The 25282-nt window shown below is 41.1% G+C and overlaps 1 protein-coding gene across 1 annotated transcript in view; it reads right to left on the bottom strand.

Moving 5' to 3' along the window:
- Positions 1-25282, bottom strand: part of MTUS2 (microtubule associated scaffold protein 2) — a 508660-nt gene that overhangs the window by 421186 nt on the left and 62192 nt on the right. The window lies entirely within an intron of this gene.

Here is a 25282-nt window from a genome sequence, read left to right as displayed (position 1 = left end):
TATTATTCATCCTTTACCTCTAGTAATGATCTTGTCTCCAAGTCTACTTAGATGACAGTAATACAGTTACAGAAGCTTTCTTTTGGTTAAGGATGTCATGGTTTCATGGTTTCAATGGTTTCAACCATTATTCAAATACTGCACACCCTCTCCCTCTCTTTCTCTCTCCTCTCATTTTCTGGGACTCTAAATACATGTACACTAGGTTTTTTACCATGTCCCATATGTCTCTTATGCTCCTCCCTGTTTTGCATTTTTCGCCTTAATTCCTTTTCATCCCCATGCTTCAGCAAACATTATTTTAATCTATTTTCTAATTCTTATTTCTCTCTTCAGTTGTATCTAATCTGTACTTAAGTCTATTATTGCATTCTTAATTTCAGTTACTTAATTTTTTAGATCCAGATAAACATTTAGAAACTGCGTTGGTGATGCTTTTTTAAGACTAAACTCTCCTTGTGCCTAAATATGAAAACAATTAGTAGTTTAAAAACCAACTCAGCTCCAGAAGCATCTGATACACAAATTAGAATATGAAAATTCACTTTTTCCACAGAAAATAAAAACAGATATTCTTGAGTAATTCTCCTTTTATTTCTCAAGTTTAAAATACCTCATTTCCAGCTATCTGTTGCACCTACACTAGAAAAGTACTGCAGGGCTACCAGGACGCTGACTTTCAAAAATTAACATCTGACAGAAAAAAAATAACATTTTAGTACAAGGAACAGCAACTGGGTACAAGCAACCCAGACTCAACCCAACCAAGATGACTGAGCTTAAGACTGATCAAAGCTAAGTGTAAAGTGTGAGACATTACAGAGTTTAACAGGAAAATGAAATGGAAACACAATACAAATACCTGCCCAACAAGGAAGAGAGAGATGGGTACTGGGTTGTACCAGATTACTTGGCTTAGTTCCTCAAAAGTCTAGAAATGTGAAATAGAATGAAAAAATTACAAGGGCAGAAACTGATTTTGCAGTTTATCTCTTATTACTATATATCTGCACTGTTGAAATAAGGGCAGAGTTAATTTAAAAAACAGTATTAAACTATGCTCACTTTTATGGATTCCCATTTTAAAGTAAATAAAATTATCTCAGATGCCTTTCAATGTCTCATATTGAAAGCCCAAAGCACTTAACACACTAGTTTATTTCGTATCTAGTGAGAAAGGAGACTGGTATAGGTAAGCAAAATGCTTGGCCTTTTTGTGGCTCTCTGTGCCTCGATTTCTCCAATAATAAATTTCTTTTTCTTTCTGGAAATGAAGACCCCCATATAGGATGTTTGGGAGAACCTCATAGTTGTATAGCACATATGCAAGGAAGAAAGGGAAATGAGGTAAAATTATTTTTAATATACAATTTAATTTTGGGGTTTCCTCCAGACAATATGCCTTACGGATTCTAGCCTACTTTGTGATATGCCAAACACTGATTTTAAAGGACAAGAAAACATTCTTACCATTCTGACTAACATCACAATAATCAGAAGGGTAGAGATATCCCTCTTTTACTAAATCCTGTAAGAAAAAGTAACTATATTTTTAATGAAGTCAGTCACGTTTGACAACAAATCAAACTTTAATTTCCATATCCTCAGTGGCCTGCATGCACAGGGGTTGGATTTGGGAGCCGCCCTTGTTCCTGGGCGTACAGGACTGCTGGATAAACAGGCGGGGGGTCAGTCAGTGGTTAAGAATCTACAAAAGTTGCCCTTCTTTTAAAGGAGTAAGGTAGCTTACAAACCAACATAAAGATTAGGCATTTACAACCCTCACCAAGTGATCCCCGCCCCGAGTCTACTACCCCTGTGACATCGTCTGTAGCTGTTACAATACCATTGACTCTATTCCTATATTCACTTTACGTCCTCTCTCTATGGTATCTATCTATCTCTCTATCTAACTATCTATCTATCTGTATCTATACATACATATACATACACACATATGTTTAATTATCGTTGACATTCAATACTCATCTACTTCAGCTTCAGGTGCACAGCACAGTGGTCAGGCATCTACACAGTCTATGAAACAAATATTAAAAAATAAATAAGATTAAAAAAAATAAGAATACAGGAGTAAGGTGGCTAAGGCCCCAGGCCCACCCCAACATGGTATCTTCTTCTCCAAGTCCCTGCCTTCAGTCCTAGGGGTCAGCTGACTCACGGACTGGCGCCACAGGCCACGGGGCCACGGGCCACAGGCGCCACGGGCCACTGCCCCCGTCAGAAACCACAGGCCTGCAGCCACAGAGAAGGCAACTGCCTCCCAGGCTCACTGCAGGCGGTGCTCCCACAACACAGAGCAGTCCCCCTGCACTGCCCCCAGATGGCTGGGAAGTCTGGCTCGGTGCCACCATGGTGTCAGCAGGGAGAGCAGGGAGCCCACCCAGTGGCTTCAACTGCCCTCCTCCTAGGCACCGACTTTGTTTTCTTCTTCCAAAGCCACAGGAATCCACTCCGCTCGATTCTCCATCAACTCAAACTTCACCCCCATTCCCTCCACTACCAGAAGAGCTGCCCTTCAGGGGAAAAACGTATGGCGTATAGAGAAAGCCACATTCTATTTGTACAGCACCGAGGAACAAGCCAGAACTACCAAGAAGGTGCAGTCACATAACAGTCGGAAATGTTCATGGACGGGCTGCACGCTGCCCCCTCCACACGTCCGTGTGGCACAGGGGCCCCACTCAGGGCCAGGCATTCTACACCATGTCCTCAGCATCACTGTCTCAGAAGAAGGCACACACAGCCACGGCGGTTCTCGGCCTTTGGGTTTCCAGAGCCTCGGGAGACACAGGAGAACATCTGGTGGGGAAAGGCTAGCGTGCCCCCCCCCACGCAGCCTTCCACCAGCACGGCCGGACAGGGGGGGCCAGGCTGAGCAGCACTGTGCACGCTCCCCACAGGCCACGCTGGCCCCGAGGCCCCACCAAAGCCTGGAGGGCGCGTGAGGAAGGGGAGGCCACACCAGCAGGTTCTGGGCCGTGGACCACAGGCGTCCCTAAAGGACCCTGGAGAGAGCAAGTACACCTGGAAGCAGAAACTAGGTCAGGACAAAAGTCAGAGCAATCATTTTTATCTTTCAGTAAAACACGTAGCCAAGGGAAACACATGTTACAATTGTGAAGGGAAGAGTTGCAAACCAAGGTGAGTTCCAGGCTTGTTACAGGGGCTGGAGGCCACACAGGTGCCCGCATGCCAGGGAACCCCACCCGCTTTCCTGCTAACATCACGGAATCGTGCGGCTGTCACAGCACCCAACGGAGTCTCCCTCGGGCGCTGCAAAGAGCACAGTGAGAAGTCCTATCAAACAGAGTAGTTCTCTTTCTTTCCTTAATACAAACTCTGGCCTCAGAAATCGTGTCTGGTCTTGAGGCTCTGCCCAGAAGGGCAGCAAATGCAATTATAAGCTCATCAACTCAGCCTCAGCATCCAAACATTTGGAACATTCCAAGGAAAGGTCAACAGAGAATAATCCATGGAAATTTAAGGAAAGGACATGCCAAGAACAACAGAGAATTCAAGGACGTAATCATAAGGGTACAGCATGTGATAATTATGGTTGTCAGTAGGGTCACTTATACAGCTCCATAAATGTCTTCTAGAGAACCTGTCTACAAGAATTTAAAGCCAAATGAAAACAAGGGTTAGTCAGGACGTGGAGAGGGCAGCCACAACTGCTGACAGAACCATCACTGGGTACAACCACTCCCAAGACCTGCTTGGCAGTAGCTCCTAAAACTAAACCTATGCACACCTTAGGACTAGCAATTTCACTCCCGAGGATATATGAAGAGAATTCATTCTTATGTTCACCAAAAAATACGATACAAAAACGTTTATAATAGTATTGTGTGATAGCCAAAACGCTGGAAACAAGCTAAATGTCCCTCCACAACAGAACAGATACATAAAGTGTGGACTATTCATACAATAGAACACGTCACAGCAATGAAGACAAGACTACAAACACCACGTAGTGTAGACATATGTGCAGCAAAAGAAGCCAGACACACACAAGGACCTACTCTGCGATTCCATCCTTAGGAAGTTCAAGTCCAGGTGAGACAATGGTGACAGAACAGTGGTCACCTTGGAGTGCGAAAGGAAGGGCAGGGCACTGGCTGGAGTGCTGGAAATATTCTGTATCTTGAAGTGGATGGTGGCTACACAGATTTATATGTATGTAAAAAGTCATCGGGCCATACATTTAAGGTCCGTGCCTTTATTGTGTCATGTATCACTCAGTACAAAGGTAAACCTGAAAAGGAGCAAAACACAAAACATGTTCCCCAGGACGGTGGCCTGCTCTCTTCAGCACTGAACATTGCCTGTATCCTTTTACATCGCATAATGGTGCGTGACTCAAAAACGCTCCCGTGCTCTAGAAGCATAAAGTGGAAACAGCACAAAAGCACTAATGTTTAAAACCTGACTAGTACACAAGAGGGGGAGAACACATGAAAACAGGATGCAGTGGTAGGAACACATGAAATAAACTTCAGCAATCGATATCTCCATTATGTACAGCATTAGGCTGACATTTGTGTCACAGTGCACAATGAATCTATTGTTTACAGGCACGTGTGATAGATTTATTTCATTTTCTGGCAAGAACCTTAACTTAATTATGGTATTTGGTAGAAGATTAAGGTCTAATTCTCTTAACTCCACTCCTGGGACACGTCATCGAATAAAATGTGTACACATAAAAGCTTACAGCATTTGCTGCGTTAAAATTTATATCAGTAAATTCCCATGTCATAAGTCCAATTGTCTAACAGCCATCCAGGCATAGACGTCAAGGAATCCTGAGTCAGTTTCTGCCAGAGAATCTGATAGCAGCTGCATCTCACAGAGTGGTGGTCACCCTCACCTGGGAAATGTCCCTCTGGAGGGGCAGCCCAGGGAACAGAATGAGTAAGGTCCCCGGATCGGACAAATGTGTGGCTGTCATTAAAAGGCTTATGTCCTTAAACCTCCATTTCCTCATTTGCTAAATGGTGAGAAGGCACATGCGCTCAGGTTTCTCTCTCCACCCTCACACCTCTGCTCCTACCTCCTCCATCCAAACTGCCCCTCCACAGCTCACCAGACTTCTCTTCACAAAACCCGATCGGCTCATGGAACTCGCGTGCTCAGAAACACATGACAGTTTCTTAACTCTGACACGCTCCACAGCCTGTCACCTCACCTCCCACAGGAGCCGGGCCCAGCCACCTGACCACCGCAGTGGCCCAAGCAGCCAGCACACACCTTTCTCCCAGTAGGTGCTGAGAAGTGCTGTAATGGAGTGACTAGCCCTGACTGTGACGCGTTTCTTCCTACACATGGTCTCCCTCCCTCACCCTCTCCTGTACCACGCTGCTCTGGCCGCTCCCTGAACGCAGCATGGACTCTCCCCCACACCTCTGCTCACCTGGACTCTCAGCCGGGAAGGACATTCCACCCGTTTTCTACACATCGAAATCCTTATTTCAGGCCAAGCTCAAGTGTCAAGTTTCAGGACTTCTCAGATTTTTCCACTGAAATCATTTCATGTCTGTCTAGAGCTAATTTCCTAAGGCTTTGTACTATCTATTGTTTATCTGTCTGTCGCTTCCATTATAGAGAAGGGCCTTTTTAAAAATAAAATACATCTTTGTATCTATCTTCCTTATGCTTAGCATGCACAATAATTTGCAGACAGCAATAGATAAGAAATGTTTATTAAATCAAATATGCTGCAAAAGTCATAAATTATACTTCTATTTACATCAACCAATGGATAATTTTATGCTATACATGGCTGTATGTTTAAGTAGAAGAAAATTTCATGACTACAAACACAATAACACCTAGTTATATCCCACAAGCATAATAAAATTTTGATTATCTGCTACCTTTCTGCCCCCAATATCCTAGTAAAACAAGAATCTAATAAACTAACAAAGATCAGAATCCCATTTAAACCCACATTGCAAAAACAAACCAACAACCAGCACACACAAAACTGAAAAGGCTGTAATGGTCTTTAGAAATCATATTCTAGAACTCACTATTTTTATTTCAGCAACTAAACCGCATCACTGATACAAGTCCCTTACAGCAGATTCCCTTCTGCATTGCAAATTGTACTATATGAGTTTTCAGAATATTGTGGTAAAGAAGAAGTGTGCGGATCTATTAGACAAAATTTCAAATGCTAAAAAGATGGCTGACAAACTATTTTCACTAAAGAGGTTAAGTCAGAATGCCTAATCGAATACAAAAGCAAGTCTACAACTAAGTTCACTTTTTAAAAAATAACTTAGAAAAAGAAACCAGAGTGAGACAATAAGAAGGCTTGCCATTTGCTTTTACACCATCCATGACTAAGTTTATGTGATTAAAACGTGAAGGGGAATTTACCTAATTAAAATTAAGTACAAGTTACCTTATTTGATTAGCTCTCTCCTTCACACTCATGGGCCCTGTAACTAAATGCCCTGGTGACGGCTCTTAGACACAGCTGCCATTTTAATGGAAATATACTTCAGTAAATTCGGCAAATTTCTGTCCACCACCAATTGTTAATCCATGTCAATCTCCTCTAACAACCAGAAAAGCCATTATGAACTCATCAGCACTTTAATTTCCCTAAAGGAATTTAATTGATTTTTATTACTCATTTGGTATTAACATCATCTTCTCTTAATAACAAAGTACAACAAAATTAGCTGTCATAAATGCCCACTCTTTGTAAAGCTACACCTTTTAGAAACAGATTAGATGGGGATTTGTGTGTTGGAGAGCTCGTCTCCAATTTGACGGTTATGAAGAACATCATAATGAGAAGGTGAGGAAACATAATAATGAGAAGGTGATGAGAATTCCCACTCTCGGGAGGGAAGGGGACATACACGTGGTGGAAAGCAGCCACCAAAGCAGGGTGCTCTCAACTCAGACAGTCATGTGGCCTCAAGCTAAATATTAGCACGAAGCATTTTTATACTTGTCCAGAGTATCTTGATGAATGACTTGTGATGAAAAACAAGGCCAACGTGGTTTTATCTGTAAGTATTTAATTCCCACAGTCATACCTACTCTCTTTTGGTTTCATCAGAACAATAACCTCTCACCATCAGAAAAGCTAACACCTATTATATGTTTGCTATAACGAAGGTAGTATTCTAAGTGCTCTGCATAGATTTTCCATTTAGTACTTGCAAACCTCTATACAGGAGTACTATATTTCCCTGGTGGATACATGAGAAAACTGAGATGAGGTCACGTGCTCAGAGTCCGAAGGGTGTAAAGCGTGGAACCAGGATCCAAAGCCCTGAGTCCTCCCCACCACGAGGGGTCCTCAGTGTGCAGAGAACAAGACCCACCCAACAGAGAATGTGAGTCCCAGGGAGTCACTCAGATGGCAGTTAGGATTTTGAAACCACAGTACTAAATATTTAGTAAATATTTAAGTAGCTAAAAGTATTTCCGGATGAAAGACAAGCAGATGTTACTTTTTAGAATATTTAAATTAATTATATGCATGAGTTGGTATCAAACTCATTTTCATTTATTCAATAAAAATATTAGTCTTACATAAAATAGAAACTGTAAGAACTTTACCAGGAATTTATTCTTTGTTTAATCATTAAATGAGGAGACCCAGAATCAATATATTTCAAATTTTTCTTAAGGAACCTTCAATCTCATTGACTTCCAGAAACCTTGAGAAGGTCCACAGCCTCTTGTGTCAGAAAAATGAAGCACAACATTTCAGTGCTGGACAAAATGCAAAACTGATCCCAAATCACCTTGCTCGCCTCAGACCACCTACGGCCCAAAGGCAATCACAGCACCTCTCATCTCACTATCTTCTTCTCATTAGGGACAAAGATCGAAGATAAGAAGCAGGAATAGTATCTCCTTTGCAAATCGGTATATAATGAAATCAGCCTTACTAATGGAACACATTTTACCTGACAAGATAAATCTGACAGTGTTTTATCTTTCCAAGCAGAAGTCAATGTATGTGCCCCTTTTTTACAGGAAAAACACAGCCATCAGGTAGAGCTCTCATCCGCTTCTCTACTAATTCCCACTAATTTTAAAGGGATTTCTACATTTTTTCCATTCCTTCTCAGTGCCTGAAGCACAAGAATTACCTCGAGATAATGCAAAGACGTCCCCTGACTGAGGGCCACTGGGCACTCCTTCAAATGATTGAAACTGGAGACCAGATGGCCACAACCTCCCCTTCAGTCAGGACAAGCCCAGTGCCAGACAAAACAGGGCAGTGCCAGCTCAGCCCATAACCCCCACAGGAGGAAGCCATGGCTTCCTGACCTTTTTCCCTACGCACGGACTGAAACTTTTGTCTCTAGATTAATAGAATGACATGACTCCTCACCAGCATAATCAATTCAGCCCACGGAAGTTTTCCCCTGGGTCAGATACAGCAGAGCCCCACACACCTGTGCTTAAGAGTGAGAGGGTACCACTCACTCTTAGGACCTCTCAAAGCCTTTCAAGCCAAACGAGGGAAAAACAAATCCAGAAAGGACACGAAAGTCGAACCAAAAATATGTGAGTCTGAACAAGATGGTGTAGACTCATCTCCCTGCCCATCCCCGCTACGTCCTAGTATACACCTTGGAAATAAAGCAAGAGTCAACCAAAGCAGAATCCTGAGAGGTGCACAGAGGAAGGCTGAATGGTGAGGGGTCCTAGGACAGAAGGAACGGCAGAGCATCAGGGTGCCTTAGGATCCCCCACCCCCAGCAGACAGCAATCCAGGCTGGCATTTCCTGCTTCTCAACCTCACAACAGAAGGCAGCCCAGGTATGTTCATTCTTACACTGAATCAAAAGGATGTCCTGCTGACCACACCAGGTAAGCCATCAAGGGAGAGGGATGGGGAGTCCTGCTGATAATAAGGGGCCAGAGGAGGCATTCTTCTCCCCATCAGGTGAGGATATTCACCTGCACTAAGAAACATGGGGAAAGCACTAGTAGCTCCAACAAGGCGAATTCAACCACAGAAAGTGGCTGACAAGCCTCTTTGTCCCCAGGGGCTGAAGATTCCCCTCTTTCCCTAGAGGTAACAGGGGGCTGGCAAGAAGGACTGCCACCCTACACACCCACACACACCACACACACACATACACCACACACACACCACACACCACTTATACACACACCACACACACCACACACACCTCACACACACACACACCACACATACACCACACACCACACACACACCACACACACACCACACACCACACACATACCACACACACCTCACACACATACCATACACACACCTCACACACACACCACACACAAACCACACACACCACACACACACTCACACACACACACACAATACCAAGCCTGGGAAAAGCTGGCAGGGGGCAGGCGAAGCTGCTCTGTTCCCCTGAGCTGGAGACTCCCTTCCCCCTCAAGAGGCACCGAGCATCTGGGCAGCACCAGGAAGGGAGAATCTCAACACAGTCAGCCAGTCACAGGCAGCCTCCCTGTCCCCATGGGCCAGAGATGCTCTGCCCCCATCCAGAGGTGCAAGGTGGCTTGGCCAGGGTAAGTCACTTCCACTTTCTCAGGCACAAATGGGAGCCCCAGGGGCACCAAATACACCAAGCAGACTTGAAAATTAAACAGTGTATAAAAATAATTACAGACCATAACCAAATAGGATTTAGTCCAAGTATATAAAGCTGGTTCAACATTTAAATAATCGATCCATGTAATCCAATATGTATACAGGCTAAAGAAGGAAAACCATATCAGCTGATGCAAAGAAAGCATTTGACAAAACCCAATACCCACTCATGACAAACTGTCAGCAAGTTAGGAGTAAAGAGGAACTTCCTCAACTTAATAAGCTATACCTACAAATATATCCATAGCAAACATCATACTTAATGGTTCAAGTCTGGACGCTTTCCCCCTAAGATCAGAAACAAGTCAAGGAGGTCTGCTCTCACTACTTTTATTCAACATAGTACTGAGAGTTCTAGCCAGCAAGAAAAGGAAATAAATTTACATTAGAAAGGGAAAAAATAAAACAATCCTGATTTGCATACAACATGATTTACTATGTAGAAATTCACAAGGAAACTGCAAAAAGAAATGTCTTAGAAATAATGAATGAATTCAACAAAACTGCAAACACAAGATCAACACGCAAGTATCAACTGCATTTTTATATGCTAACAAAGAACACACAGTAACCACATTTAAAAATATAATACCATTTATAATCTCTCCATAGCAAATGAAGTACTTAGGTATACACTTAGCAAAACATATGTGGGATCTTTATGCTAAAAATTACAAAATGCTGATGGAAAAATCAAAGAAGATCAAAGTAAACAGAGAGACATATCATTTTCAAGGATTGGAAGACTCAACATACGCGTAGGAAAAATGTCAATCTCCCGAAATTTATCTAAAGCAATTACCATCAAAACCCCAGTGAAGATTTTTCTTGTAGACATTAAAAAAAAAAATCTTATTCTAAAATGCAAATGAAAAGGCACAGGCTCTACCATAGCTAAAACAATCTTGGGAAAAAAACAATATAATAGGAGGAATCACTCTAGACCTTATTAAAACTTACTATTAAGTTGGTGCAAAAGTATTTGTGGTTCTGGCAATTATTTTTAACTTTTTAAACCGCAATTACTTGTTCACCAACCTAATATATTGTTATTGTAATCAAGAAAGTATGACATTGGCAGAGGAATAGACATACTGATCAATGAAACAGAGGACCAAGAAAAAGACTCACAAAAATATGCCCAACAGGTGTTTGACAAAGGTGTAAAAACAGTTCGATGGAGGAAAGACAGCCCTTTCAACAAATGGTGCTAGAACAATTGGACATCCACACACAGAAAAATGAGCCTCAATCTAAATTTCATATCTTATACCAAAAATTAACTCAAATGGATCATATATTTAAATGTAAAATATAAAACTATAATAGTTTTATTTTTAAAAAAATACAGGAGAAAATCTTTGGGATCTAAGGCTGGGCAAAGAGTTCTTAGACTTGACATCAAATGTGCAATCACATAGAAGAAAAAAACAATAAATTAGACTTCATCAAAATTAAAACCATTTGTTTTGTTAAAGACTGTTAAGATGAAAAGACAAGCTATACCTCTGTGACTTGCAAACCACATATTTGAAAATGAATTAGTATTTAGAATATGTAAAAAACTCTCAGAAGTCAACAGTAGTAGGAAAACAAACTCCAATTTTAAAATGGGCAGAAGATATGAACAGACTTTTCTCCAGAGAGGGTATACAAATAGCAAATAAGCACATGAAAAGATGTCCAACATCAGTCACCATCAGGAAAATGCAAATTAAAACCACAACAAGAATACTACACACTTATCAGGATGGCTGAAATGAAAAAATAGGAACATCAAATGCAGCTAAGAATTCAGAGATAACTGGATCTCTCAGACATTGTGGTAGAATGTACGCTGGTACAGCCACTCTGTAACAAAGCGTGGCAGTTTAAAACAAAAAACCTAAACTATACAACCCAGCAATTATAATTTTGGGCATTTATCTCAGTGAAATGAAAACGGATATTCACCAACCAAAAACAAAAACAACAACAAAAAAAACCTGTACACAAATGTTATGGGCTAAACTGAGTTCCCCCTCCCTCCAAATTCATATGTTGAAGTCCTAAACCCCAATATTTCAGTATTTGACTGTATTTGGAGAGAACGTCTTTAAAGAGGTAATTAAGGTCACTTGAGTGAGCCCTAATCCAACATGACTGATGCCCTCGTAAGAGAACTTTGGACACAGATAACACACAAAGGAAAGGCCATTTGATGATACAGGGAGAGGCCATGGACAAGCCACGTGAGAGGCCTCAGAAGAAATCAGCTCTGGCAACACCTGATCTCAGACTTCTGGCCTCCAGAATTGTGCGAAAAAATAAATTTCTGTTGTTTAAGCCACCCAGTCTGTGGTGCTTTCTTTTGGCCGCTTAGCCAATTAATACAATGAATATTCATAGCAGCTTTATTCATAATAGTCCAAAAACGGGACCTTCCCAGATAGCTGTTAAACAAACTGTGGTACCTCAATCATGGAATACCATTCATCAGGGGGAAAAAAAAAAAAAAAAATATATATATATATATATATATATATATCCACCCAACAATTTTAATTTATAATCAAGGAGTTATGCTAAATGAAAAAAGCCAATCTAAAGGGTTGTATGATTACATTTATTTTGTCTTAAAGTAACAAAATTACAGTTGCCAAGGGTTGATGGGGTGGGCAGTTGGTGTGGTAATAAAAGGGAACTTTGGAAGCTTGACTGTGGTGGTGATACATGAACTTAGACATCTGATAAAACGTCACAGAAGTAAACAAAGACATACAGGTGAAAGTGGGGGGGCTGAATGAGATTGGGGGGTTGTGCCAATGCCAGTAACCTGGCTGTGACATTGTACATAGTTTTGCAAGACGTTATTATTGAGGAAAAGCGCACACAAGAAGTCTATGGCTGCTTACCACTGAATGTGAATGATCTCAAAATAAAAAGCTAAATAATGCCAAGGGGAGACGTATTGTCTGGAGAAGTAAAACCGAGACATCGCCCTTGCTTGGCTAGGGTGACTGTGGTGGGGACTGAAGGAAAGGTAGGAATAAAAGGAATTGCAACTCTTTGCTAAACAAAGGTGTGCATCTTCATCAAGTCTGCATTAGGTCACCATGATTCTCCCGAGCCACCCACATAGTAAGCGAATGTTCTAACTATCATCACTCCACAGAACGAAAGGCTATGCACCGAATAAGGAACATTTCACCAAAGACGACCCCACACCGGACCTCTTGTGAAGTCAGAGCTCAAGCGGCCAGAATTTGTAGTCTGTCATATAGGACTTTTTTAGTATGTCTAAAATAAAACTACAATGTCTCCATGGTGATTTCTGTTTTGCTTTTTTATTTGGTATAATACACCCCTTTGCAACATTTAAACTGAAAGGGGGAGTTTGAGTACAATTGTCAACTAACATGCCGATGACAGTCAAACCCCAGCTCACGTGGCACTCAGCTGGTACTTTCTAAATGGCATCATTCCTTTTCCTCGAAGAGATAACGTTTGCAATGAGTAGGTGTGAAGAGGTTGGCCACGTACGGTGATTTTCATCGTGTCCAGAAAAATAACTCTAGCTTCAGCGTCATGGTCTTCATGGGTAGGGAAGTGGGTGAAGAGTAGGGCCCTGGCCCCAAACAACAACCCCGATAACTATACCAGGCCTTGGGATGACAAAGCTGGGACAAACAAAAGCTTTTAAGTTTTGACAGTGGTTCTGGTCATGTCTCATACTTCTCATCTTTAGACTCATTGGAACTCCATCAATGTGACTTATTCTCCAGCCCTCAAAGCAGGGACAACCTCATGGGCATGCAGCCTATGCAAGGGCTCCATGCTTGGTTTCATCCTCTGATCGCAGGGTCTGGAAATTCATAACGTTTTAACAAGAGACCCCACATTTTCCGTTTGCCCCGGGGCCTGCAAGTCATACAGCCGTGCCTGCCTCAAACATGCCTTCCACGGTCCCCTCACTCCCCCCCAACAAAACTTTCAGTCTGTTCTTACTGAATGGCTCCCACTTCATTACTGCCTGTCCGCATCCTGGCAGCTACTTTAACATCCAATTAAAATCACAACTCTTCTGACCACCTCAGTCTAACAGCTTGTACCATTTATTACCTCTAAAATTACGCCAATAATCAATCACATGCTATCCTGAGACTGCTGATAAAATGTTAATTACGTTTTTCTTTTGTCATCTCCTTTCCCACATCTTTTTGTCCTGGATCTCAAATGGATTAAAATTCAGTGAGGGCAGAGGAAATGGCTTCACACAGGATTGTCTGATAGAACTTTCCGCGATGGGTGGAAACATCCTATATTTGTTCTGTCTCAGAGCGCAGCCACAGCCAGTGTGCCTAATGAGCACTGGAAATGTGTCTGGTGCCACTAAGGAACGGAATGTTTTATTGCATTTTACTTTAATTAATTTAAATTTACATTTCCACACGTGCTAGTGGTTGTGTCACGGACAGCACAGGTCTGATGCTCCCATGGCCTGCTGACAGATGTGTACAAAGCTGTATTGATCTGATTTCTCAAGAACTTAACACTCACCTTCATGGACATAGAGGTCAACCAAATTTTTTTTGACATTTTTTTTATTAGTTTCAGGTGCACAAAACAATGTAATAATTAGACATTTATCATTTATATCCCTCACACAGTGACAACCCCCCACCTCCCTATCCACTACCCCTCTGACATCACACACAGCCATTACATTTCCACTGTCTCTATTCCTAATGTTGTATTCCACTTCTTGTAACTATATATATACCTATATATAAAACTGTAGTTGACATTCATTATTGTTCAGCTTCAGCTTCAGGTGTACAGTGCAGTGATCAGGCATCTACATCATCCCTGAGGTGGTCTCCCTAATGGGACAAGTGTCCATCAGATACCCTAGAAAATCTTTACAACATTATTGATTACATTCCCCAAATTGACTTTCGTATCCCCGTGGCAATCTTGTCAAGCAAATTTTTTAAGGGCACAAGTTTTTAATTAAGTTACAGGTAACCCTCCGCATAACACGGTTGTTAGGTTCCTAAAAAATGCCGTGTTATGCTAATCCATGTTACACAAACAAAGAACTAGTACAAAACAGGGGGTTAGGTTCCAAAAATTAAAAAAACACACTATTATAGTTTTATAATTAAGAGAAATGTCTTTATTAAAGCAACTTACACCAAAAGTATAACGTATTAATATGTATTAAACAATGTTTTCTTCATCATCACTACTGAGCACCATTAATCGAGGGCGTTTTCTTTTTGACAAGATATTTTCATCCTCTGAACTTAATACTACATGAACAAAATGGATTTAAAATTCTAATAAATTTTAAAATTCTGCAGTCAAATCTAATACAACATCCACGCTTGAATAAAAAATTTCAAATGAGATATCTTTTGCTCTTAAAAGCTTTTATTATGTTCCATGTTGTTCGGGGATTTCTCTAATTCTCAAACCGTGTTAGAGCAAAACCGTGTTGTAAAAGTGCCGTGTTGTATGGGGGTTACCTGTATATACTAAATCTCCCTACTGCTTAAAGTGATTCCTGGTAGATAAACACTATTCATATTAGCTAACCTCAAAGAATGAATATAACTCTCCAACTACTTGAGTTAATACTAGGAGTTATGTGGTTCTAAATTTGAGATGCCTAGCTATGATTTTTCTTTTAATTACAGAATTCCTCGAACTATCTTCCTATGTCCTAAACCTCCAACAGAAGCCCAGTTCATTTCACAAATTAGAAAAAAAAAAGTCAAATAAAACCCCTGAAATGTTGACTAGTACTGTGTCAGCCTAGTGCAGTGAAAGGCTGATGTGATACGTTGTTTTCTGACAAGGCCGCAGACCCATGAAGCTGCGGAGGGGTGGAATCCCACTGTACTTCAGCTCTGGGAGGTACATGATACGGCCGGGATGGCCCACGTATGGACTTGAGCTTCTCCTTTCCCGTTTTTCTAAACATAAAGACGCACACAGGCTGGCCTTAAGCCATCGTGAATGAATGATTCTTAGGAGCTGAAACTGACAGATTTTGAGCTCTTTGAAATGCTTTCATACTTCTCTTGACTTTCTCTCTTTTAAAACCATTTTGTCTTAGGTATTTCTTTTATTGCTATAGGACTGTGGCAACCAAAATTGATATTAATCATAAATTAACCAATTTATTCACCTTTCTGCACACCCAAGAACTTTTGTATTTAAACATTAAGCTGCTTAAATACCCAAATGGGTCCAACGTTCCCCCCTTAGAGCATACAATGTCCCAGACTCCAAGGATTTTATTGATCCTTAAACAAAGTATGCTCTCCCCTTTATTAGAATTCGTCTCACAAATGGATGCCAGTTCTTGTTTCAACTTGTTCCTACCAAACATTTATATGTCAAAAATGTATTACATAACACAGCCTGGAAAAGCAATGGTGTGGCACTTCTCTATAGTAAACACCTATACTATAGTTTACTATAGTATAGTAAACATGGTCTTGAACCCTTAGCTGTACTTTTACGAGTTTTGCTTCTGGTGGGACTATATTAGTCAGCTCAGCTGCCATAACAAAATACCACAGGCTGGGGGTTCTTAAACCCCAGAAACGTATTCTTGTACAGGTCTGGAGGCTGGGAAGTCCACAATCAAGGTGCCACCCACCTGGGTTTCTGGTGAGGACTCTCATCCTGGCTTGCAGGCAGCTGCCCTCTCACTGTGTCCTCATATGGCAGAGAGAGAGCAAGACCAAGCTCTCAGGTGCCCCTTCTTATAAGGGCAGCAATCCCACCATGCGAGCCCCACCCACACGGCCTCGTCTAAACCTCATCACCTCCCAAAGGTCCCACCTCCAAATACTATCACACTGGGGGTGGGGACTTCAGCATATGAATTTTCAGGGGACACACGTCAGCCCAGAGGAGGGACAGTGATGAAGAGAGAAGTTAAACAGGGCGCGGTGGTCTGGCAGGCCCTACGGAGCCAAATAATCCAACCCTAAAAGCTCTCAACAACATCATATTCTACGTGCCTTTGCCTGTCGCTGAAAAACAAAGTGAGAATTACTTGCTGCATGTGCAAAATCCCAAACCTTCAGCAAAAGCAAATGACGTCTCTCTGGGTCCCTACTTTACAATAGATTCCTTTGAGTCATAAAAATTTGCCAATTTGCACATGGCAGAAACTAAGCCTCATGACTCAAGGACTTAAATAATTATCATCATGTTCTATTCATATGGAAAGTCTGTCTTCTCATTTAGCCAGCTGTAGCTTTAAAAACCCTTTACAGGGCACCTCAATACTCAGTCTCTCTGATGTTTCTGAAATCTGAGCCCCTCCATGGAACCAGCAAAGCACATCTTGGGAAGCCCTAGTCCTATGTTTCAGAAAGAGTTTCAGAATTACTCATGATCAAAACCTTAAAAAATGTACCAGCCTACCAAAGCTGCCAGAAATGTATGTGATGATCTCATAATACAGCCCACCCCGACCGAGCAGCAACAAGATCCTTCTAACCACAAATCAGATTAGCTGACCAATGGCTTTCCTTTGGCTCTCTGGAAGGGATCACAATTCTTACTGTCTCCTGGGCCATTTCTGCCTATATCTGCCCTGTGCCACTTTCTGTATTAAATTGGGCACAGAAAGAATCCTGAAAGATCTCTTCAAAACACCAAGTGGCCAGGAGTGATTTACTTCCTGCTCCTGTTGGTTCTCTCTCCCTACACAAATACTCTTGCCAGGCTGACTTAATAAGTAACTTTCCAAACTATAGATGGTCCCTGACTTACAATGGTTCAACTTATGATATTTCGACTTTACAATGGTGCAAAAATGATACACATTCAGTAGGTATTCTAATTCAAATTTTGAATTTTTATCTTATCCTGGGCCAGCCATATTTGATCACAATACTCTCTTGTGAGGCTGGGCAGTGGTGTCAAACCTCAGCATCCGGTCAGCCCTACAATCACGAGGGTCAACAACCAATACCCTACAGTGTACTGTGTTACCGGCCTTTTTTGGATATTGTGTTTTCTGTTTTCGCATCCCATCATGTCTACAAAACACACATCCATGTTTCCTGCTTCCGGTGGGAAGAAGAATAGGAAGGTAATTACAGATGCTCCTCGACTTATGACAGGGTTATATTCTGGTAATGTGAGTGTTCTGAGCACACTTGAGGTAGATTTGGTAGGTTGGGTGTATTACATTCATTTCTGCCTTACAATAATTTCAACGTACAATGGGTTTATCAAGACGTAACCCTATCGTAAGTCAAGGTCCATTTGTAGCTTTTTGTCTAGTTAGGACACTTGACTCTAATTACAGCTCTGACACATCAACTGCATTTTTTAAATTTTCAGTGGCCCCCACTGCCTAAAGAAGACAGTCTAAAGCCCTCACCTGGCATCTAAGAACCTCCATAATCGCCTACTAATTAAGCCCCCAAGGTTATTTCCTGCTACTCATTCTCCTCTCCAGCCGTATGGGAATGTCATTGTTTCCTGAGCACACGCCAAGCTCTCCGACCTTCAGACATTTGCTTTTGCTGTTTTCTCCCCTGAAAATACCCCATCCTCACCCACCCACTTCACATCTACCAACCAAGTCTCCACACACCTAAATTCCACGTGGTAAATAAACTTGATCCCTGCCATGAAGCCTTCTGTAATATTCTCTAGATAGAAGTTCTTCCTATGAACTCTTCTAGAACCCAGCAAGTGTTCTCCTGTGGCTTTTATCATTTTCTACCTTGTATTACAGTCTTGCATGTAAGGTTCACTCAAGACCTTAAGCTTCTCACTAAGGTCCCTCAAATGTCTGGATAACATCTTTTACATAGTAGATTCTTCCAGAAATAAGTAGAGAAGGAAAAGAAGGAAAAAAAGACAAGAGGGAAGGAAAGAGGTGAGTCAGGAAGGAGAAAATACCCAACCCCATGAATCTCTCATCTAAACATATCAGATGATTCGAAATATAATCTCAAGTAAATTAACTAATGAATGAACTCAGAGTAATCTTCATTCTGAAATAAAGATTAAAAAGCACAAAGCTTTTTACTAATTTTAATAAATATTAGACATGATTTGTTCTAAAATGTTAGATGTGTTTTGAATTAAAATATTTTGTTTTGGTTTTTTTTAGGGTGGGTAGTTGTTCTAAGTATAACTTCAGGCATGCTTCTGTGAACTTGAACTTTCTGTTCCCTTTGCCTGGAGAATCCTCCTCTTCCTCTCAGCTTGGCAAATGCTTAGTGAGACATCAGGATGGCTCAAGCACAAGCTGCTCCATGAAGCCTTCACAATGTCTCAAAGGGTGGAGCCCCAAACTCCACCCTGAGGAGTTTGCTTATGTAGTAAATGTCCCGTGCATTCCCTACATCAGGCATTGTCAAGTCAAGATACTGGAAATATAATTATTAATGAAACAGTTCCTCCATCAAGGAGTTTGGGAGTATGGAGCTTGAGAGGTAAATAACTATAGTAGGCTATGACATACAAATGAAAACCAAAAGAAAGCTTGGATCACTATACTTATATCAGACAAAATAGACTTTAAGATGAATACTGTAATAAGAGACAAAGGACATTACATAATATTAGAAAGGTCAATCCAACAAGAGGACATAACATTTATAAATATTTATGCACCCAGCATAGGAACACCTAAATATATAAAGCAAATATTAACAGACATAAAGGAAAAAATGACAACAATACAATAATAGTAGGGGACTTTAATACCCCATTTCATCAATGGATAAATCATCCAGACAGAAAATAAAGAAGGAAACACTGGACTTAAATGACACATTAGACCAGATGGGCCTAACATATAGAAAACATTCCATCCCAAAGCAACAGGATACACATTCTCAAGTGCACCTGGGACATTCTCCAGGACAGATCACATGATAGGCCAAAAAACAAGTTTAGAAATTTAAGAAAACTGAAATCATATCAAGCGTCATTTTCAATCACAATACTATGAAACTAGAAATCAATTACAAGAAGAAAACTGGAAAAAGGCACAAATATGTGGAGATTAGACAACATGCTACAGAACAACCAATGGGTCAAAGAACAAATCAAAAAAGAACTAAAAAAAATACCTTGAGACAAATGAAGATGGAAACACAACATATCAAAACTTATGGGGTACAACAAAGGCAGTTCTAAGAGAGAAGTTCATAGCAATATGCATACATCAAAAACAAGAAATAGTTCGGGGGCCAGCCCAGTTTCTCAGGTGGTTGGAGCTCCGTACTCCTAACTCCAAAGGCTGCCGGTTCGATTCTCACATGGGCCAGTGGGCTCTCAACCACAAGGTTGCCAGTTCGATTCCTCGACTTCAGCAAGGGATGGTGGGCTTCAGCCCCTGCAACTAGGATTGAACATGGCACCTTGAGCTGAGCTGCCGCTGAGCTCCTGGATAGCTCAGTTGATTGGAGCCCGTCCTGTCTACCACAGGTTGCTGGTTCTACTCCTGCAGGAGATGGTGGGCTGCGTTCCCTGCAACTAACAACGGCAGCTGGACCTGGAGCTGAGCTGTGCCCTCCACAACTGAGATTGAAAGGACAACAACTTGACTTGGAAAAAGTCCTGGAAGTACACACTGTTCCCCCAATAAAATCCTGTTCCCCTTCCCCTATAAAATCTTTAAAAAAAAAAAAAAAAAAAAAGAAGAAATAGCTCAAATAAACAACCTAACTTTCAAGGAATTAGAAAAGGAAGAACAAATGAAGCCCAAAGTTAGTAGAAGGAAGGAAATAACAAATATCAGAGTATAAATAAATAAGAGACTATAAAATAATACAAAAGATCAATGAAACTATGAGTTGGTTTTTTGAAAAGATAAACAAAATTGACAAAACTTTAGCTACACTCACCAAGAAAAAAGAGAACTAAAATATATAAAATCAGACATGAAAGAGTTGTTACAACTGATACCACAGAAATACAAAGAATCATAAGAGACTATGTCAACAAACTGGACAACCTAGAAGACATGGATAAATACGTAGAAACATACAACTTACCAAGACTTACTTATGAAGAAATAAAATATCTGAGCAGATCGATTACTAGAAAGGAGATTGAATCAGTAATCAAAAACCTCCCAACAAAGAAAATCCAGGACCAGCTGGCTTTACAGGTGAATTTTACCAAACTTTTAAAGAAAATTAATGCCAATTCTCATACTCTTCCAAAAAAGAAGAGGAGTGAACACTTTCAAATTCATTTTATGCAGTCAGCATTACCCTGATACTAAAAGCAGACAAAGATGTCAGAAGAAAAGAAAAATCACAGGCCGATATCCCTGATGAACATACAAGGTATGATCAAACAATATGGTAAATGTTTATATAAAACAAAAATTATTACAGTAAAAGACACATTCCCATTAATCCCCCTCAAACTACTCCCCCTCACTTCGAACACACTTATCCCATCTATCCTGCCACTTTGTGAAGCAGTTCTGGAAGTCCTCTTTCATGTCTTTAGTTGCGCTGTTGTGGCTGCCTCGATGTCCTGAATCGATTCAAAACGTTTACCTTTCATGGTCATTTTGACTTTGGGGAAGAGCCAGAAGTTACACAGTCACATTGGTGAATAAGGTGGATGAGGACACACTGTAATGTTTTTATTTGACAGAAATTCCTGTACCAGAAGCGACGTGTGACATGGAGCCTTTCCGTTGTGATCACAAAATACAGTGAATGCTGCTGCTGAGTGCCATCCAATGGAAAGGCAAAGATCTTTAGTATGGGATGTGGCACGTCAAACTTTAGTAACAGTGTGTGACAAGTTTCAACTTGTTCGGTGCAGTCAGTTGGGTGTGAGCTACGGTTGAGAGAAGGTGTGTTTTAAAGTGTGCCGTAAATCATCCTCCATCATGACAATGCTCCATGTCACACATCGCTTCTGGTATATGGCAATGTCTGTCAGATAAAAACATTACGGTGTATACACACAATGGAATTATACAATGCATTATTATTCAGCCATAAAAATGAAGGAAATCTTGCCCTTTGTGACAACATGGATGTACCCTGACGGCATTATGCTAAATGAATAAGTCAGAGAAAGACAAATGTCACATGATATCACCTATATGTGGAATCTAAATCAACAATAGCAGAAAGGAGTTCACAGAATCAGAGAACAAATTGTCAGTTACCAGAAGTGGGCGTTGGCGTGGGTGAAATGGGTAAAGGGGTCAAAACGCACAAACTTCCAGTTATGAAACAAATAAGTCCTGGAATGTAATGAATAGCATGGTGACTACAGTTAATACTGTACTGTATATTTGAAAGTTGTTGATAGAATAGATTTTAAAATTCCTCATCACACACACACAAATTTGTAACTATGTATGGTGAACAGTCTTATTGCGGTAATCATTTCATGATATATACAAATATCAAATCATTATGTTGTATACCAAAAACGAACATAATATTATATGTCAACTGTATCTCAATTGAAAAAATAGGCTACAGTAAGGAGAATCATTCAAGTCTGGTTTTTTTTTTTAGGGTGGGCAGTACCTACACAGTATCCACACAGGATACTCCGGAAACAGGAAGGGAGACCCTGGCCAAGCCTGGTGGGAGGACGACGGTGTTAAGGAAGGTCTCCCAGGTGGAAGTAACACCTGAGTTGGTCTCAAAAGGAGAAGCAGGAATTAGCCAAACCAAATGGGATGCACAGGTAGGGAAAGGGAGGATACAGGCTAACGGCGAGGTTTTGTTGTCATTTTTGTTTATTTTATATTCTCCTTTCAGAGCACTGCGCCTATTTTATCTTTTTGTTCCCTTAGTCAGCAACTGACCACTGACAAAACTCCTTCATATTATTTTTTAAAGCTACGTCCCAGTTCCAATAGTCTGATTCCGTTTTTCTTGTAAGTGCATGTGAAGTCTTTTTAACAGGTAACACATTGCGATATAAAATTTGAAAAAGAAAAGAGTATACAGTGAAAAGCAAGTCCACCTGCCTCCCAGTTACCTGTCACAGAGGTGGCCACAGGTACCAGTTTTCCAGGGCTTCTTTAAATTAACATTTCTGGCTCTTAATGAAAATATTGGCTGTATCTACTTTCCATCTGCAACTTTTGCATCTGAAAAGGCGCTGGATGCTTCCAGGCTCCAGGTGTTCACAGTTTATGAACACTAATTAGGACTAGTAAAGTGCATCCCGGGTGCCCTAAGACAAATCTCTCCTCCCGCAGCTTCTTTCCACGTCAAGGGCTGACATTAGACAAGTAAGGCAAGCTGGGAATGGCTCAGAGGCAAAGCTGACACTTTGTAGAAAGGAAAGAAAGAAGCCACCAGGAGGCACGGCAGCTTTCTTCAATTATGTAAAGGACTGTAATGGAGAAGAGAGCTCAGAGTTGGTCCCTGAGATGTCAAACGGGAAACCGGAACCACCCGATGGGAGAAAGCCTGGGGGCCCCAGGAAGGTGGGCTGTCTAACAGTCACAGCTGCCGAAGATGGAGTGGATCCCTGGTGGCCTCAGCCCGTAGTGACAGGGAAGAACCAAGCACAAAAAATGGACAAAACTAGGTGAGAAGATCAATGCTTCTCAAAGAAGATACACATGCCACAAGTTGAATGTCATCTATTTTTAGCTGGCATAGAAGGGAATTTTTAAACGGTTAAGTATGTTCATATTTATTACAAAAATATATAATTAACAATAGCTAGTATTTTGTGAGCATTCACATGTGCAAGTAGTATTATAACTGCTTTATGTTTGTTTTTTTTTTTCATTTAATCCTGACAAAAACCCTATGCGATGGATACTATGATTATCCCTATTTTGCATTTGGGGAAACAGACACAGAGAGACGGAGCGATTTGCTCCCGGTTACTATACCTGTAAGAGGTGGAGCCAGGATTTGAACCTAGGATCTGACTCCAGAGTCCAAGCTGCAACATTATTTAATCCATTATTTAATTATGTTTAGGTTGAAGCTAAGGATACAATCTACAGGACACAGGATACAATCTACAGCAAAAGTATTATGTCACGAATAGTGTAGGTAGTTCCCAGATACGGCAAAAATCATGAATATAGCCCTCAAATCACTTATGTTCGAAATATACTGGTGTAGATGTTTTTACAAGGTCTCTTCTAACCCATAGTCTAGGGTTATGATATAACCGAGAACTATAACTTAGGCCATTCTGTGGTTCCAGAGTGTTCATCATTAGAAATGAATCTGCCTGGACAAAATAAAGCATGTTCCAGGGACAATGTTATGCTTTATAGTCTAATAAAAAGTTGCTATGTTGCACTTTCCGGCTAAGTCCTCGAGAACAAGCCCTGGAATGCAGGTGTGGACAAACAGCCAAGACACTCATTAGTATCACTGGAGCATTTCCAGCAACCTGCCTCGTCCCCAGCCCCCCCGAACCTTCCCCACCCCCAACACAGTGTGATATATACACTTTCTCACACTCAAACTCCACTCAAGAGCAGAAAACATATACATATTCTAAAAGGTGGGGTGGTGAGGTCATGCCAGGTTTCTATTTGCTACTCTTTGGGGCTGTTATCCTTATTGCTACAGGTTATTTGGAAACATTTAGAATCACAAATTAGAGCATCTTTAGAGTACAATGTTTTTCTCATGTCTCCCCAGCAACAGCTACCCTCTCTCCAAGAGAAAAAAAATCTATCACCTTTTCTTTTGAAATGCAAATCCCAGCATGCAGCATACAGCACTATTCTATGTTTCACGATTGTTTGTAATAAATACTGTACACAGACTGAGGGAAAACATGGACGCCTCAAACACAAGCGACACCCACGCTCAGTGCGCATGTCAGCTTCATCACAACTTCAGATGCCCTACAACAGAGGAATTACCTAATAACTAGGCAGCTCACCCAAATCTGTGACGACTTTGCTATAATTAGAAAGTCAGAAATAATGAGTGTGTACCTGCAAGCCTGATGCCGGCACAGAAGAGAAAATGCCACTGTGCCAGAGAGCGGAAGAACTCTGGGCGAGGCAATGCATGTCTTAATTCAAGTGAACCCCCAAATGCCTCTGACTTTTCCCCTTTGAATGGAATGCCACCAACATGAGATCCTTTCTTTTTTCCTGAAGCCTGCCACACAGAACAGGGAGCGTGGGAAGAGATACCCCTCCTGGGGCGAGTGCAGAACAAGGCAACGATGAGCTTGTCACCACCATCATCACAAAGAATTAAAAAGGAATTAAAATAAATGGATTATATGAAGCACCCTTGGTAAACGCTAATTACTTCCAAGTAGATTCTTGGTTATCAGACTTCACTATCAATTACATTTTTCTTGGGGGCGGGGCAGGGAGGGAGTTAGCAAACAATTTTATTTTTCTTTAACTAATCTTTCCAAATAATGTGGTTGGTCCCTTACCCTTCGCACTAGACATTGACAATGCAATCTTAAATGTAAAGAATGAGACCCTATGGTTGATTGTAATATCTCAAGGGACCAATTCTCTCTCGAAATATCTCTTGCTTTTCAGATTTCACAAGATCTATGCGTGGCCTCCAACCAGAACAGTAAGTGACAACATCCTCAATTATGATGCCAAGAGGAAAATCAGATAGACGGGTTTTCTTCACTTGATAT

This window comes from Rhinolophus ferrumequinum, chromosome 4, assembly GCF_004115265.2.
Source record: "Rhinolophus ferrumequinum isolate MPI-CBG mRhiFer1 chromosome 4, mRhiFer1_v1.p, whole genome shotgun sequence".
NCBI classification, from domain to species: domain Eukaryota; kingdom Metazoa; phylum Chordata; class Mammalia; order Chiroptera; family Rhinolophidae; genus Rhinolophus; species Rhinolophus ferrumequinum.
The sequence above is the reverse complement of the archived record's forward strand: the minus strand, read 5'-3'. Positions and strand labels throughout refer to the sequence as shown.